Source organism: Mustela nigripes, chromosome 10, assembly GCF_022355385.1.
Source record: "Mustela nigripes isolate SB6536 chromosome 10, MUSNIG.SB6536, whole genome shotgun sequence".
Classification (NCBI taxonomy): Eukaryota; Metazoa; Chordata; class Mammalia; order Carnivora; family Mustelidae; genus Mustela; species Mustela nigripes.
The window spans coordinates 63039771-63058193 of record NC_081566.1 but is presented as its reverse complement, the minus strand read 5'-3'; the positions used below and the strand labels follow the sequence as shown (position 1 = coordinate 63058193).

Sequence of the window (18423 nt, the reverse complement as noted above, 5' to 3'; positions counted from 1 at the left end):
CCTGAGCTGTGCTCTTTCTGCCACGGCATTTTCTGATGTAACGAGCAAAGCCAGAGCCAACTTTGGAAGGATGACTCAAGTCAACTAAAAAAATAAAATAAAATAAACCGGTAAAATACACTTGCTCTTCAAATGTAGCTTCAAGACAACTTAGCAACACCACCATTGGTCTTCAGTACATTCTGTCCAATGACAGCACTTGCTTCTACAACATGAACCGAGTCAGGCGTGATGGAGAAGTGCGGGACAATCGGGGGAACCCAGATGTGTCACTGTTCCTCTCAGTCAGCTGCTACTTCTACCATCAAGGAATGGCAGCTACCACAGAGGACACCACTGCGGAAAACGGCCACGGGGGAACCCAGAGTCCCATGTTCCTCCTTGAAGCCCATCTAGCTCTGTCCTAGAAAGACCATCTTGTTGCAGTTGCCTCTGTCTCTGTTACGCAGCTTTACTGATACATCCCTCCATCAGGTGAGACTTACCTGTTTTTTTTTTTTTTTCTTAAGGTGAAGTCAAGACCCAAAGGTTTCCCAGGAGAGGGAACACAGAGGTTTCCTGACAGCGGAGCACGGGTCACATGCTGGGCATTCATGTTAATGTGTGTTTGGGTCAAGAGTGCAGATCCAAAGTCAAGGGCGATGGGGCAGGACAAGGGAATGGACGTGACTTGCCCTCTGCTGCTGTACTGCTCCCTTGCTAGGGCTCTGGAAACAACCTGAGCAGAGCACAGTTGCTTCTGGGCCAACACACTGCAGCCTCCAAGCAGGACGGACATTAGAGACCCCCAGCCCCAGCACTTCACAGATGTCAGGTGACCGGACCAAGACTGCACAGCCTGGCAGGCCTGCCTGATCCAGCACCCTAGCCCCTTATGCTGTCCTCCTGGGAGGACCCGCAGAGTGCAGGACTCTGGCCACCTTCCAGGCCAGGAGCCCAGAACAGTGATGGCCCAGGTCAGCTGGAGAACACTCACTAACAGGCAGCAGGCCAGAAGGTACCCTCGCCCGGCAGCCATCTTGCCCAGGGCTGACCCGAGGACCCCCCCCAGGACTCTGGATGCAGCCTGCTCTGCCCTCTTCTTCAAAGACCCTCTTAGTCTCTCGGCTTCTCACTCAGCGGGCTGCGGAGTCTGGGTCCCCTGAGTTCCACTCTGGCTGTTTGCCCTTCCCCCTCCGAGAAAATTCAGACTTCATCTGAGGTTACTGTTTTTGTTTGCTGCAATAAACATTAACGGAACAGACACCGGAAATACAAATCACTGCCATGGGAAGTGCGTGAACCCCGATAAAGCACACGTAGAAAAAGTGGTCCGGGTTCTCCGGAGACTTTCTTGGCAGACGCCATTCTGTGCAGCTTTATAATTTTGCCCTGTCCTCTCTGGTAGGGCCACTCCATCATCTCCGGCTTCCGGACTCAGTGTCTCACCTCCACTCACAGGGACAGGACTACATGGCTATGGGCCGGGTATCCCCGTTTCCAGGAGATTTATAAATCAGTGTGAAACATCACACACACACACACACACACACACACACACACACACGTGTGCACAGTGTTAGGTCTGTTTCCAAGGACATAAGTGCAGGCCGACTCTGTCGGTATTTTCCATGGAAGGCAGCAAGTTCTGTAAACTTGTGTGGTTCACTCAGGACCCACATCGCCACATCCCGGCTACCCTTCCTCATCTACCATACCTGGAAAGCAAAAGGGTACGTTGCCCAGATCTTCTGCCGTCGAGTTTCCACGTGCGACAGAAATTTAGCCAACCAGTAACTCTCACCCAAGACTGTTGGGTGCACAAAGCCCTTGCAAGGGAACCCATTGGCAGAGCCGCCACTTCTGTGGGAGTCGGTCCTGGAGCTGAGCCCCCTGAGCACATCTGTTCTCAAAGTGGGTCCTGGGCTGTCTTCTCCTACCTCCCTTTTCATCAGAACAAATGAGGAGCACCTGCCACTCAGCTTCCAGACTGAGGAGCTTTCGAACTATCTCCCTTCTCTTTCCTCCAACGTACGGAGTTCACTCCTGATGCCTAATGAAGTTAATGGGACGGCTTCTGATACTAACACAGCATTCTGACTTACCGGCCTCCCAAAGCCAGACCCCACTTTGTGCCCTCACACATTTGTGGAAGAAATATCACACCTTTTATGATAATGTTTCATAAAATCTTCATCTCACGCCACATTGGATTATTACAAACTAAGCAATGAGAAAACAGCACAGTGGACATGTTATCTGATTTTTATCATTTATTGTAAAAATTAATAAGCACCTTCGAGCGACATCACTTTAATCTGGACTTTACTGATTATAGTAATCCATATCACAAGATTCCATAACTTATTTCTTAGTGGTTTTTATAATAACCTTTGGAAATACAAACCTAAGTAGTAAGATGTATTATTTGAAAATTAATCATTCATAAACAAAACTTACATTGTTATCGACATATATAAAATTAAAATTTAGTTGTATATTAGTTATGATGAAAAAATATTGTGATATAAATTTTCCAATATCTAAATAATATCATTTTTTAAATGCTGGTAAAATTTCACCTTTTGATATAAAAAAAAATTTTTTAGGATGTTGTGAAAGATTGAATTGTAAAGCCCCCCCCCAAGAAAAGATACACAATGAAGTCCGAACTCCCAGTATCTCCAACTGGGAACTTATCTGGAAATAGGGTTGTTGCAGGTATTACTAGCTATGTTAAGATGAAGTCATCCTGGGGGCACCTGAGTGGCTCAGTGGGTTAAAGCCTCTGCCTTCGGCTCAGGTCCTGATCCCAGGATCCTTGTGTGGAGCCCCATATCGGGCTCTCTGCTCAGTAGGGAACTGCTTCTCTCTCTCTCTCTCTCTCTCTTTCTCTCTCTCTGTCTGCCTACCTCTCTGCCTACTTGTAATCTCTGTCTGTCAAATAAATAAATAAAATATTAAAAAAAAAAAAAAAAAGATGAGGTCATCCTGAAGCAGGGTCTGGGGGGCCGGTGTCCTTATAAGAAGATGGTCGTGTTGGGGCACCTGGGTGGCTCAGTGGGTTAAAGCCTCTACCTTCGGCTCAGGTCATGATCCCAGGGTCCTGGGATCGAGCCCCACATTGGGCTCTCTGCTCAGCGGGGAGCCTGCTTCCCCCTCTCTCTCTGCCTGCCTCTCTGCCTGTTTGTGATCTCTCGCTGTCAAATAAATAAAATCTTTAAAAAAAAAAAAAAAAGAAGAAGAAGAAGAAGATGGTCGTGTGGAGGCAGAGACACCTTGACGACGCCTTGTGACAGCAACGGCAGAGAGTGGGTCAACTCTGCTGGAGGGTAAGGACCACCGAAGAGGCCCAGCAAACCACCGGAGATGGGGGGGGACACGGAAGGCTTCCCCTGGAATTCCCAGGGCCCCGGCCCGGCTGCCACCTCGATCTCAGACTTCCAGCTCCAGAACAGGGTACGTCCATTTCTGTGGTTCCGGCCACCCAGCTCCTGGTGCCCTGTGACAGCAGCCCTAGGAAATGGATACAGAAGTATGTCACACATGTTTGATTTCACGTTTGAGTTGCACTTTCTAGTAAAAGAAGTCAGTGTTTTATATCGTGTAAATTTGTTTGCTGTTTAAATTTGCCAGGCTGTGGCAAAGAGTCCTCCTTAGGCATCAGAATCTTGAAGAAAGCAGACATGAGGATTCCCTTAGACACAGACAAGCAACAGTTTGGGGGTTTTTATGGGAGACTCAAGCTCTAATAAAAATATAATGGAAGTTTTTCAACAAGGACTACCAAAGCAGAATTGAAAGCAAAACACCAACGCTTACACGTAATGAATCTCACCTATAACATGTTTTTCCCATAACAACAAGTCTGCTTGGTGATCCTCATCGTAAAACAGTGCCAAACAACAGAACGAAAACTTCTAATGCGATGTACAGTCATTTATTTCTAGAACATTCAGACTGTAAAATTAAATGAGTTAATTCTTTGTGAGGAAAGCTATTGGTAAAATTGTCAGTAAGCTTCCCATTCTTTATACGCACACACACTCCTCGTTCTAGGTGTGGATTAAAGCAAACGGTTCTTACAGAGCCGTGAAGACCAGGAGGTCTACCCGAAGGCCTTCGATCTCACTGACCACTACCTGGGGGCCGAGGATGAGGACAGCAGCCTTGACCAGCAACCCCCCCACCCCCATCCCAGATTGACCTTAGCCGGCATCAGGACAACTCCCAGGGGTGTGAGGCGCGTGTGGAAGGTTTCCAGCTTTGAATCAATGCTGTGCCTTCACCTGTCTGCGTCACACCTGTCTAGTCGTCCCGCGGAGTCCACAGTCCTCCTGGAACTCACTCCTCAAACGCTTTATGTAATCCTGTTTGTGCTCATTTGCTTGTGTTGTGCGCCCGCTCTCTGACACACACCTGGCTCTGGGTGGCAGAATAACCCTCTCATAAAAAAAAACCAGGGGTGCCTGGGTGGCTCAGTCGGTGGAGCAACCGTCTTCGGCTCAGGTCCCGAGCCCTGGGTCCCAGGATCAAGTCCCACTCAGGCTCCCTGCTTAGCTGCTTAGCCGGGTATCTGCATCTCCCTTTCCTTCTGCCTCTCCCGCCCCAACTCGTGTTCTCACTCTCTCTGCTCTCTCTCTCTCAATAAATAAATAAATAAGCTTAAAAAAATAAAAACCTAACCAGAATAGCCGACTCTCTTATGGAAAATCTTGGGCTTTGGAGATCTGCCCTTCTGAGTCATGGAAATAGACACATAGTAATGCGGTTCCCTTTCTTTGTGGGGGGAAAAGGGGCTCCTCATTCCCTTTAAAGGGGGAGGAAAGGCTAGTTTGAAAACATGAGACTAAACCTTGACCTTGAGTTTCACACGAGGCCTCGCAGCGAGGGGGGTGTTGAGACGGTGCGTGCGCCTCGCCGTACTTCTGTGAGTCTTTGCACAGGGAGCCCCTGGATTGCCTGGTGGCTTCTCCAGCCGGATTTGCCTTAATCCTTCCTGAGACCCGACGGTTCTCTTCCTTCTGTGGGTGCAGTGATACTAACCATAGTAACGTGAAACCGCCCACTCCTTCGCGGTCAGCCTTCCGGGAGTGCGCTTTCTCCTGGTCAGGAAGCCGGGAGGACCAACACTTGGGCTCTCAAACGCGACGCTGGTTTGAAGGTTCCCTTAGAGCAAGAGGGGCACGTGTTAATTTCTGCAGCGACGGCTTCTCTCTGGTCTTCGATGTCCTGGGATCTGGAAGTGGGTCGGTTCTAATGCTGGCGTGAAGGTTTAGAATCCTTAGTGATCGAAACATTATCCTTCTGGCTCATGGAACCCTGATTGCAGATAGAAGCTCCAGTACCATCTTCAGTGACCCACGGTGGCGTTTGGGCCGCTCACCGGAGAAGACAGCTCCTCCTTCCTGTGTGGTGGCTGGGGAGCGGAGAGGACCCAGGAAGCTCACATTTAAATCAGTTTATCAGGGCTGGTTTGTGTGAGCTTGCTCACTAGTGTCACTATTTTTCCAGTGAAAAGTAGAAAATCTTGCATTAATATGGAAGAGAGTTATGCTGCTGGTATGCTGTGAGTGGGGGAAAGATTTTATACGCCAACTCGGTCACCGCCATTAAATCGAGTCCCTGTTCTGCTGTAACTGTAGTCTGTATTTTGAATGAAATTATCGAATAATTAGAGTGACAATAATGATAGTAACACCAAGAAGCCTTACAGACACCGCTCTGAGCACATCGCCATATTAACCCAGTCAGTCCTTACAATTCAGGGTACGTGCATTAACCCCACTTTACAGAGGGGGACCCTGAGGCACTAAGAAAATTGTACACCAGAGTATGGAAAAGCTTTTGGTAGATTAATGTCCCATGCCTTACAGATGGGAAAACCCACAGATGCTTCCAGTCGGGACCTTGTGTCCACATTCACAGAGAACAGGGTGCAGGCGAAGAGGGTCCTGGCGATGTTCCTGTTGTCATTTGGAAACTCTTGACCATGCAGATTTGGCCTACACCAGGAAGGGGACTAGGGTCTCTTCAGACTGAGCTCCTGTCCAGGCCCTGCTCTTGGAGGGCCTCCGCCTAGAAGAGTCCGCACCAGCCTTAAGGCTTCATCGTTGCCCTCTCGAAATACTTAATTTTGGAACAGGAGGCCCCAGATTTGCATTTGACGGCCCTGCAAATGACGAGACCCGTCCCGACCGTCACGACGACGCAGAAATTCCGTTTCCTTCTGTTCATCTACGCTGTCCACCTTGCTTTCGCCTGGGAGCAGGCTCTGGTTGATAAACAAGCTTTGGTTGCCAGAAAAAGGGAAAAAAGCGACGTTCTGACTGAGAGGGAGTAATGGATGTTGCCACTTAACTTGTAAATATTGTAAAATCAAGGGAGTTCGACGCGCTGCCTTTTTAAACTGAGTGAGAGGACAAGGGACCCTCTCCTCCCACCGGCCAGTCGCCGCGCTCAGAAGGGAGCCGGTTGTCATGGAAACTCATAATAGCACGTTTATTTGGGTTAAATATGAAGTCACACTTTTTCTGACAGAAGAAAAAGTTGATTTGGCTGATTTGTTTGACAATGAAGAGTGGTTTTACTCCTTAGAAAAGTACACATGGGCCTCAGTGTGCCCGGAGGGTAGTTATGGAGGCCTGTTGGCCCGGCCTGGCAACGGGCGGCCCTTCGTTAGGTTATAGGGCGGAAAGCTGTCACACACCGACGGAGGTAAATCTCCAGAGCTAAGATTGTTTTTACTGCCCTCCCTAGAAACTACATAATAAATGTGTGTGTGATCAAAATATTATATTAATACTGGCGTGTTAAAATTAATATTCAAAATTTTCAAATCTTTTTTAAAAAGGTGGAGGGGGGCACCTGGGTGGCTTAGTCGTCAAGCTTCTGCCTTAGACTCAGGTCATAATCCCAGGGTCCTGGGATTGAGCCCCATGTCGGGCTCCCTGCTCAGCGGGAAGCCTGCCTCTCCCTCTCCCACTCCCCCTGCTTGTGTTCCCTCTCTCGCTGTGTCTCTCTCTGTCCAATAAATAAATAAATCTTTAAAACAACCACCACAACAAAAATTTCTAGACCTTTCTATGTATGTCAGGTTAAACAGGGATTTCTAAAGGGCAACAGATAAAACTAAGGGTCACTCGCTGAGTCTTGATGAAGTCTTTTCAGTATAAATCAGAGAAATTGAAATTAGGGAAATAAATCCGTTTGCAAGGCAGGCAGTTTTTTAAAATTTCTTGTTTTCGACAAAGTTCAGGAAAATCGAGTGAGTGGATGGAACGTCAGACGTAACTTTCGTGATGGAGAATTTGTGATTGGAGCCTGGCAACTGCGGAGGCCCTCAAAGAATCAAGCATGGGTGGGGGATGGGGATGCAGCACGGGCTGTTGGCCCAAGGGGCTCAGCAAGCCGATGCACAGTAGCCGCCACACTCCCTGAGACAAGGAGAGGGATCTTCGCGTACTTCCTGCTCTAAAATGTCAACCCCTCCCTCAAGACTGAGGCAAATGGAGTTTCTCTTCCTTAAAACCAGTGGAGCCAGGAAACTAAGGGAGTGCTCAAAATGATAAATAATAACCCACAAGGGGAAGGTGCCAGAGCGACCCGAAGCCCCATGAAAGAGCTAGAACAGTTCGAGCAACAAAAGAAAGCAGCACTGGAGCATAGCCCGAGAGGTAGAATAAGGATCTCTGGGTTCCTGCCTGTGTAAATCGAGGCTTCAGCAAATAAATCTGCGGGAGAAGAGACAGACACCTCACCCAGAGGAATTCCAAGTACCTCCATGCACACTCCACCCTCGGGGGGAGGCAGTTCGCGGGGGGGGGGGGTCCTACCCCCCCAGAGGTGTGGGCCTTGCCCTCTGTCCCCCTTCCAATAAGCAGCGAGGTGGGGAGGTGGGCAGGGAGGCAAAGGCTTGGGGAGAGACACCCCACCAGCACCACCTCTGCCCAGGGGCTACGTCAACACCAACATTACAAATCAGGTCACAGTGTAGTACTGCAGGCTCAGTGTGATGAAAGCGGCACGTTGCCTCCTCCATCTCCCCCCGAAACGGAGAACCACAGTCTAATCACGAGAGAAACGACCGAGGGGCGCCTGTCGAGGCGCATACTACGATATCCTGAGCAGCGCTCTTCGAGACTGTCAAGACCATCAGAAACCAGGGAGGTCTGAGAAACTGTTACCCCCCAGGGGAGCCTGAGGAGATCCGACAAGAAATGTCATGTCACCTTGGATGCAATCTTCCAATGGAAAAAGGACATTCTGGAAGAACTAAGAAAATCCGAATAAACCCGAAGTGTTAGGTGATAATCATGCATCCGTGTTGGTTCATTAACTGTAACAAATGTACCATATTAAAGTACGATGTTCGCAATGGGGGAAATTGTCGGGGGCAGGGTAGTGTATCAGCCCTTCGTACTGTAAATCTCTAACTGTTCTAAAATATAAAGTCTAGTATAAAAAACCGTGATAATAAAAATGAATGGAACTTAACAATCAGAATATTGATCATTGTTTTATCATCATCACTAAAGTGGGACAAATTTCTACCTTTACCTCCAACAATAATATACACGAAATACAGCATATGGGGGAACCTATCAAATTACGGGGATCTAATCAGTTAAATGACCCAGTTTCCTTCTTCTTAAAAAAGATTTACTTATTTATTTGAAGGGGGGAGGGGTAAAGAATCTCAAGCAGACTCCCCGCTGAGCATGAAGCCAAGGGAGGGGGGGGGGGTCTCCATCCCAGACCCTGAGAACGTGACCTGAGCCGAAACCAAGAGTCCGACGCTCCACCGACCGAGCCACCCGGGTGTCTGGACCCAGTTTCTTCTATTAACAAATTACAAGGGGAAAAGCTGACAAACAGGGAGCCTATAAAGAGGTTTAGGAGAAATACAAGCCCATGAAATGTGGGGACCGTATTTGAGTCCTGATTTAAACAATCGAACTCTCCTGCCCCACCTCGCTCCTTGCGTCACTCGGGCATTCTCATTCCCCTGCCGGACAGACCGTCCGCACCCAAGCCCCTGTCTCAGAGTCTACCTTTGAAGAATAAATTTAAAACAAATTTTATTTTAAAATAGAAGAAGAAAACGAACGGCTCCTTTGCCAGTGCTTGATTACACATTGCCTTGGAATTCAGCCCAGGTCCCCCTTCCCCAGCCTCAAAGGACGTCACTCAGTGGGGATCCAGATGAAGGAAATGGGCCCTTCCTACTCTCTTCCTTTTGGGACTTTCAGAAGAACCAGTGTTTGTGGACTAGAAGGAGGAGGAGGGCGGGGGGGAGGAGGGGGAGGGGAACAAGAGGAGGGGGAGGGGGAGGGGGGGGGGGGAGGGGGAGGAGGAAGAAAGGCAGACATGTTCCTCGGGCTCCTGTGGGCACTTTCTTAGTTTGTGGAGACGGAGGCCGCTGGAAGTGGATCCACGAACAGAAAGAGAAACAAAGAGCCCTGGGGAATGTGAATGGGACATTACAGTATATTTGTGCATTTTTGTGACCGGGTTGTTTCTACAACTAAGTCAGAGCCATTGCTCTTCCAGAGGCTGCCACCGCCAGATAATAAATCGGGAAATTCTTGCGTCCGCCCTAACCGTCCTGTAGCTATTCATCAAAACGCTGTCTTCTCCTTGATTACTGAAGGATTCAGTAGAAAAGATCATTTAATTAGAAATCAAGGAAGCTGCCCTCTCACCCTAGCAGACGGCGGACCCCAGAACGAATCCCCGACGCTCTCGGGACCTCTGTGTCCTCATCTATAAAACAGGAACTTGGCCCTGTAAGGCTTCGGAGACCCTCTTCAGTTTTAAAAAATCCTACGATGCCATTATGGGTGAGCAAACACTCTTAAAGAAGCTCGTTCCTCTCAGGAACGTATCTGCGCCACCTCGCCCACCCCAGGTTCCATGGTGGGTTGGAGAGGCCGGACCACCCCTGCCCACACTGCAGAGCCTGAGGTCCCCCAGGAGGAGGAGCCAGCACCCCCCAGGTGGCAGCAGGGTTGGGGACCGCCACTCCGGCCCCAGTGCCCCCCAGGCCAGGTGAGGGGACCTCAGGCAGCCCACGTTCAGCGGCTTAGCTGCTCCTGGAACCGACTGCCCCAAAGCCTTCATCCCCATCACCTCCCTCCAAAGACCGGCCCTTGACAAGGTCCCCGTGGAAGGCAGCATGCTCGGGCTTTGGGACCCTTCACAAGGTCCTATCTTTAGGGTCCCCCCCGAGGGCTCTCCCTCAGACAGAGTTCACCAGCATCAGGGCGCCGCTGTGCACCGCAGGCAGAGAACCCCAGAACATGGGATCCTCATGATTCTCGGGAGCGCCACACACACGCACACACACGCCTACCCACGCAGACATGCAAGTGCACACCATACACATACACGTGGGTATACGAACACACACCAGCACCCACGCTTGCGCGTGCGCACACACACACACACACACACACACACACACACAGTGCACCTAAAGGGGTGATACGTCCGTGCTGCCTGGCATTGGGGAACAGCTAGCTCTGGCTCACAGGGGGATCAGAGAAGGCTCACACGCTGGAGAAGACCAACACAAGTCTCCTTAACTGGCGGTGAAGCCTGGGAAGTATTAGTTGACTATTCCAAGAGCCCACAACCCGTTCCCCTGCCGCTTGTGGGAGAAACAACGCAGCGGAGGGAAGTGATTTTCTCCAGTAGCAAAGGCCTCAGTGCACCGCTCAGGTTGTTGAGGACCGTAAATCCCCGCCAGTAATCACACGGTCTCCACGCTCTTCTCAGAGCCTAAAACGCCTTTCAGCTCCTCGCCTCGTCTGACTTTCACAACAAGCTGTGAGTGACTGGGGTCACGAGGAAAGAAGCGAGGGCACCAGGAGAGCCGCGTCTCTGCCACCAGCTCGCGGCCGGCTCCAGGAGTGGCTTGTCCTCAGGGCAAGCGTCGCCTTCATTCTTTGAAGGAGGAAGCTGAGGCCCAGGAAGGACAAGTGACTTGTCTCTACCAACTGGCAATACGGGGGGGACAGACTGGAAAGAGTGAACACTTGAAACAAGGGCTTCCTTAGCACAGGGTCTGTCGTCCACGTAGAAACGGTACCGGGAGCCCCTGGCAGGGTCAGTCGGTGAAGCCTCTGCCTTCGGCTCAGGTCAGGACCCCAGGGTCCTGGGATCAAGCCCAGAGTGGGGGTCCCTGCTCAGGGGGGATCCTGCTTCTCCCTCAGCCTCTGCAACTCCCTGTGCTTGTGCTGTGTGTGAGTGTGTGTGTGTGTGTGTGTGGGTGTGTGTGTGTGCGTGTGTCAAATAAATAAATAAAATCTTTAAAAAAAAAAAAAAAAAAAAAAGGAAAAGAAAGAATATCCAAAGGCTGAGGTGGGCAGAACGTAGGACTCCTGAGGTACAGAAGACAGGAAATCCATCCTGAAAAACCATTTTTATTGTTTTCTCCGTGTTATTTTTTCAGAGAAATGACTCTGTGAATGCCAGCGCCCGAGGGATCAGTAAAGAGCAGAACCAGGAGGCGCGCACGACGCCCCCATGTGACTCCCGGACCCCAGGTCTGACCTGCAACCTGCGGCCCCCAGAGCATCGCCTCCCCTGCGGTCCCAGCGGGCCCTGCGGGGTCTCGAGGACACACCCTCACCCCTTCGAGGCACTTCGGCGGGGAGGGAGGGGCAGACGCCTAGAAGCGAGCGGGGAGTCCAGACGCCCGAGAGCCCCCAGTTAAACTCACCTCTGGTCGTTATCGCAAACCCCCGGCTCGCAGATCTGAAGCCACATGCCCCGTCCCCTGCCGCGCCCCCCTACTCTGATGGAGCAGGACCCACGGGCTCGCACCCACGTGACCCTTCCTTCCTAAAGATGCCATCACAGCCTTTTCCACCTGGCGCCTCACAGCTTGAAGGGTCCTTGGTGGAGGGATCATTCACCCCAACCCTTGTCTTCTCAGAGGACCCCCCCAACCACGCTGTCACCTGGGTGCGGGCTTTGCCCAGAGAACCAGGAGGAACTGGAACTAGAGCAGGAGTCGCAGGGCAGACGTGGCCCAAGGGCTCTGCCCGCAGGAGGGACGAGGCAGCCCCTGCTTTCCCCACCCCTGGGGACCGGTCCCCTCTTAGCCCCATTGTCGGGCAGCCCATCTGCCCCTTGCCCGCCTCCCAGCTGTAATCTCCGTATCTTCAGTTTTATTTCTCCTGGATTTTTAGGCAGAAAGCTTGAGGACAAGGTAAAGAAATTAATGTGTATTTTTTTTTTTCCAAATCTAGCCCTTTGGGAAGTGTTGTGGGTGTGACTCAGCTTTACACTAGGAGATCTTAAAGTTCGCAGCTGCTAACCCACGCCGCCCTCCATGAGGCAGAGGTACCCACACAACGTGACTGGGTCATGGATCCCACGTCTCACTGTGCCGCCTAACTGCCGGTCTCTGTGTCCACGGCGTCGTGCTGGTTTCGCTCGCTCCATTAACATTTGTAGAATGGGACTATGAACCTCAGAGAGTCTGATCCATTCCGCTTTATACATTGGGATAAGCCGCAAGGGAAGTGCACAGCTCATCTTGGCATTAAAAACAGAGGGCAGCTGTTCCCTTAGGCAACATCATGGTCTGACAATCCCGTGCAGTGGACGCACGCTGGCCGAGGGGCTGGGGAGCAGGTGCACAGGCAGGTGGGCTCGGTGAGGGCTGTGTCCAGAGAAGTTGCCTTCAGCTGTAGCAACGGAGACCGAGATACAACAGCCTAAGGAACACGAAGGTTCCTTTTGTCACAGAAAAAAAATCAAAAGATAAGAGGCACAGAGGGTGGTGGTGTAGTTCCACAAGGTTACCAAGAACCCAAGCTCCCCCGAACTTAGGAACCAACCACCTTATTCGGTGACTTTGGTTCTCAGAGTCACAAGATGACTGATGAGATCTAAGCCATCCTATCTGTGTTCAAAACGAGCAGAAAACGTAAAAAGTCTAAGGGCAAAACACCCCAGCATTCTGTCCCCTTTCAAGGAACCTTCCCAGAAGTCCCAACTGACGACTTTTGTTTATTTTTTTTAAGATTCTTATTTATTTATTTGAAACAGAGAGAGAGAGAGAGAAAGAGCATGCTCAAGAAGGGGGAGCAGCAGGCAAAGAGAGAGGAGAAGCAGGCTCCTCACTGAGCAGGAGCCTGATGCAGGACTCGATCCCAGGACCCTGGAATCGTGACCTGAGCTGAAGGCAGATGCTCAACTGACTGAGCCACCCAGGCGTCCCCTGACTTTGGTTTAAACACCGTTGGCCAGACTTGGCTTGTGACCACACATAAGGGCAAGGGATGGTGGGAGATGAGCCAGGGTTTACTTCGAGGCAGAATGGGAAAACAGATATTGAGGGGAGAAAAAGCTAGTGCTTTCGTAGCAATCCACAATCGGTATGCAGTCAGTGAGCTGGGTTAGAGATCTCAGCTGAGCCCAGCACACAGCGGACATGGAATCATGGAGATGGTGAGGGGTGTTTGCTGTAGGTTGAGCGTAGGACAGCGGGAAGCAGATGGCGTCAGGTTGTAGAGTAGCCAAGTGAGGAGGGGTACGTAGTCGGGGCGGGCTCAGTGAGACAGTGAGGGGAATGCAAAGTCAGTGTGGGTACAGAGAGGTACTTAGCCTCCCTTTGGCCAGTACGGATGAAGTTTCCCAAAAGCATTTCAACCCATTTTTCAGCTTTTGAGAGCATCAGTCCTTAAGAACCACTTGCAGGATTAAGGAGAGCTGGGAAACGCTGTCCTCGATGGAGGCCATGACATCCCCCGCCACGGGCTGTCGACCCACTTGGTCGTGAGGGTCTGCCTTCATCAGCACAGATGTCACACCGACAGGAACGGGTGGTCCCTCTTGTGAGTCCCAAGCAGCGTCCGTGGCCCGGCTTCCTCAGGTTAGCAGGCTCCATACATCATGGCCGGCAGGTTTATACACCTCGACCCAAAGTCAGACTGCTAGCAAATTACCTAGACATGTTGATGGCTTGCCTGATCTCACCCCCGAGGCCTCCCGAGGCCTCCTTCCCACCCTCGGAAACACTTCCAATGACTGCACTGGTTTATCAGCGACTCCTTCCTTGGCGTTCCCATCCTGCTCTCTACAGCCTCAGTCGTCTGAGCGATAGGACGTCTGAGTTGTTGCTGGACACCTCTTCGATTTGCTCCTGCTTATCTCTCCTCTGTCCCTCAAGGACGGGTTATTGCCATGAAGACTCGGCCTGCACGCGGCGTTGTATCATTAGCACGGATGGTCACTCGAGCCGCGCTCGGACCCCTGTGGGTGGCCCCTGTAAGAGAGATTTCCAGCAGCAGAATGCCAAACACAATACTTGGTCAGACTTCTTGACTTACACAATGGGAGGAAATCTTTACTTGGGATTTGAAAAGACAACAGAGAATTTCAACATAAACCGGGAAGAGCGTTCTGTTTTGATCCAACCAATGCCGCGTTGATGACGGGAAGGAACACTGGTGTGTCACATAATTGCAAAGCACCCTCCCGAATCCCGCCCAAGGCCAGCATTCCCAGCCCCACCAGACCCTACAGCTCAAAACACTGCTACACCTATAGTCAAGTAGGACATTGTAGAGATCAACAGCTTTGAGATTTGGGCAGGACTGTGGTTGATGACGTCCCCTTAAAACCATCATGAACTCCAAGAGTTGACACTGACCCATTGACTTATCTGCTGTAACTCATATGTTTAGAGATAAGCTCAGTGTGAGGTCTTAAGAACATTGGTCTGCAAGAATCAGTATTTGAGGATTCACCTTATCTAGGTTTTTGAGATTTTATTGATTTATTTGAGAGAGGGAACAAGCTGGAGAGGGGTGGAGTGAGAGGGCAGAGGGGCAGAGAGAACAACCTCCTCACAAGGCAGGGAGCCCGATGATACCAGGACTTTGAGATCGTGACCCGAACCAAAGGCAGACGCTTAACCGCGTGAGCCACCCCAGCGCCCCAAGGACCCAGCCTATCCTATTTTGTGTATGCCTCAATGTATTCCTGGAAAATAGTAAGAAATCAATCCAGTCACTTTTGCCCAAGAAACTACATGCCCATGGTTACCATTCTCAAAAAACCTGTGAGACCAAGTGCCAGAGCTTTCCTGGGAATTGAGTTCTGTTTTGATTTGGGTTAGTTATCTCGGATGGGAAATTCCCCTTCCTGTGTTGATGCCCTATTGAGATAAACTGGGATTTCATGCAGGTGAAGTTATGTCAAAAATCTAGGCTCTGTGGTGAAACTGACTTTTGTTCACTTTTAGAAGGAGGGAAAAACAATCAAAATTATCATTCACGAGCCCTCACCACAGGAACATGTCTGGTCTTCTTTGGAGAAGTGCGCTGACCCCAATTTCAGGACACCACAGGAACTCGATATACATTTCGAACACTACGTTATATTTATAGAAGCATAGCTAACACAACAACTGGCAAGAATAACAATTATTGCCCCTTGATAACAAAATATTTCTTTTGTTCTAGCATTCCTTGAACTCCTATTACATGTAAAACAGCTCCGTCATCAAAAAGGCCATGAGAATTGTGCCAGTTGCTAGATGGTAACATGAGGTTGTTGACCCTTCCACGGTCCTCCTGTTTGCTTGGCTGTTCAATGAGATGGACTCTCCCTATTGGGTCAGGACTGCTAACCCAATGAGGAGTCCTGAGCCAGGGTGGGAAGTCAAGGCAGAAAAGTAGAACAGATCTGGGAATTACAGGTTGGGGCCGGGAATGGGGAAAGCCAACAGGGCCCAGAAGCCAAATAAATAGTCAGGAATCGGGTGCCTCCCAAGAGGTTAAAGACCAAGCCAGCAGTTAGGAACCAGGAAACCCCCAAGCACCAGAGCCAGTCAACCTCGGGTTCAGAGTCCTCACCACGATGGATTTGACACGGAGGCACCTGCTCTCAGGGGGAAAGGCTCTTACTCCAGTTCTGTGGGAGCGATCTAGGATGTGACCCTTCTGGCTGGTGCCGGTAGGAGCAGAGGGTCCGTGTGGGGAAGGATAGAGTCGAATGACAGAGGCACGTGTGTGGAATCACGCTGAAAGACTCATCACGACATTTCAGTGCCGTGCTTGGCGACGGTCAGAGCTGACAGCCAGTACTTAGCACCTACGTCGTGTCAAGACCGTGGGGCACACTGGCCCGGAATAGCCATGAGGGGTCGGGGGTGGGGTGGATGGAAATGGAGAAATTTTGCTTTGACGCTTTCCCAGCTCCCTCTCTGTCAGTTCCCTATCCCCACCTTTTGGCATCCTTCTCTGCGTTCTCCAGTACCAAGCAGTCCCAGGCCGCCCATCTGTGGTCCACATTCTTCCTCGGAGGCATGACACTCACATCTCTCCATTCCTTAAAGTCATCCAAGTTTAAAAAAAAAAAGGGGGGGGGAGGGGGTTGTGTGTGTTTTTGTTTTTTTTAAATTTGGAAGGCATGTCACAGATGTTAAGAGGAAAGCAGGTGCACCAGAGAAAGCCTAACAGAGGTATAAATGATGAAATGCTTCATGCTCCTGAAGATATTAGTACTTGGAGGGAAGAGCTAATTAACACAAAAGAGCCTCTAGAGGTTCGCCCCCAACACTTTAAATGAATAGGGTTTAAAAAAAAAAAAAAAAGAAGTCTATCTTCTGAAAAAATTACTTAAGCATATGACTTGAATTCCAGCTTTTTAAAAAGTTGGTTTTCCTTCACAATAAAAAAAAAAAAAAATCAAGCCTTCTAAGGATGCTGTCTGAAAGGGATAACTGGTCCGTCTCCCTTATCTCCCTTTTAATCAAATATAGTTCTAGGAATAAACACAGACAACTTGGATTTTAATGGTTTCCCAAAAATGATACTTGGCCATATTAATTTTAAAAAAGCAGACATTCCTGTTTCCTAGGACAAGAGATAAATTATTACAGGGGTCTCACGGTGCAGCGGAGAGGGCATGGAAGGCCCTGTTTTCCCTCCAAACCCCTCCTCGTCCCTGGCCTCATCGCCTCACAGAGACAACGACACACACTTGCAGAGCCCCTGTGACGATGACAGACCAGGTGCGGGATGTGTCTGGCACAGACCCGGCACACCGGTGAACCCGGCCCTTCTGGAGTGGGCTCGCTTACCGAGGGGATGCCCAACCGCCTCTCACTGCAGACGCGTCTCTACCTCATCCAAGGAGAGCGTGTGGCAAGGAGCGTATTCAGGGGAAGCAGGAGAAATTTCTGCATAAGATCCAGAAACCTGGGGAACAGTCTCAGCTTCTCACCAGGTGGCTGTGTGAGTCTCTGCATGACCTCGTGTCCCCAGGGCCTCCACTTGCCCAGCTGAAAAATGAAGGACTTGAACTCCTAGATGACTTCGGTCACTTCCAGATCTGGCGATCTCTGACACCGACTCGTGACCTTCCCAGGCAGAGGGAAGGCTGGTGAGAGGCTGCCCTGTTTGAGGACAGCCTATCCTAGATGACCAGATGTTGGCCCGGGTACCTCTGCGGTCACCCTTCCACCTGTGGTTCCCAGCCCTGCCTCACCTCTCCCAACCCTGCTCAGGAGCCCAAATGGACTTTGACCCCAAGACCAGGTGGAAACCCTTCCACCGATACTGCCCTGAGACAGGATAATGTGCTTAAATTATCCAGTCGGTGTTCCCATCTGCAAGAGTCAAAGAATCATCTTCACCTCTTGGAGCTGTGATTGGGATTCGATGAGACACCAAATTGGGAAATGACTTACCGGCTGATGGCGCTGGGCAAGGTGAATAGAGCAGCTGTGATTATGGGTGGTTTCATACCACTGGAAGCCATCTACAGAAAGCACCCCAAGAGGCTGGATTCCGAGTCCGGACACTGGTGGGGCTCCTGCCTTTCAGGGGTTTTGTGTGCCCAGAAGAATCCGGCAGGATGGCGTTGAACTTTGCTGTAATCAGACATTGTTTTTTTGTCTTCCAACCAAGGAAGGTTTGTTAAACTTTCACTTGTAGGCAAGGGGAAGGATCTTGTTTTAATGGCCCGGAAAAGTTTTCACACCATTAGTAATATCCTATCCATCTGACCGGGGGTTTTCCTATTTCAAGAGGCAATTGTGGACTTTCAGGAAAAGCACCTATTACTAGTTGTGACCAATCAAGCAAGCACAGGAAAGAACTGCAGGGCTGTCCCCATGAAGCCCCACTGTCCAGCTCTGCCAGGCGTCCTGTTCACGGAATGCCCCACTCCCATGGTCACAAGGAGGCCACGAGAAATGAAAGGCACTCAGAATCAGCTGAGCTCGTGGGAGCTCCTCGGACGTGTCCTGAGATGTCCTCGTTCTCGGGGCTGCTCAAGCTTGTGGGATCTCTTCCAGCAGCCTCTCCGCATGGAAGCCAGAGTGCTCCTTGTTGATAAAGGGTTCTAAGCAATTCCCCCAGAACACAGCCCCACGTGTTGGGTTTTCTGGACAGTCAGCTCTGGGGAAGCCGTAATTAG

General features: G+C 50.4%; 1 long non-coding RNA gene across 1 annotated transcript; it reads right to left on the bottom strand.

The window, feature by feature from the left end:
* Positions 1–13031: 13031 nt before the first annotated feature.
* Positions 13032–17975, bottom strand: LOC132026236 (uncharacterized). The gene is made up of 4 exons (XR_009406837.1): positions 17693–17975; positions 17084–17362; positions 16226–16329; positions 13032–14260 (listed from the first exon to the last, which is right to left on the bottom strand). It is a non-coding gene; the product is annotated as an uncharacterized LOC132026236 (long non-coding RNA).
* Between the last annotated feature and the right edge of the window lie 448 nt (positions 17976–18423).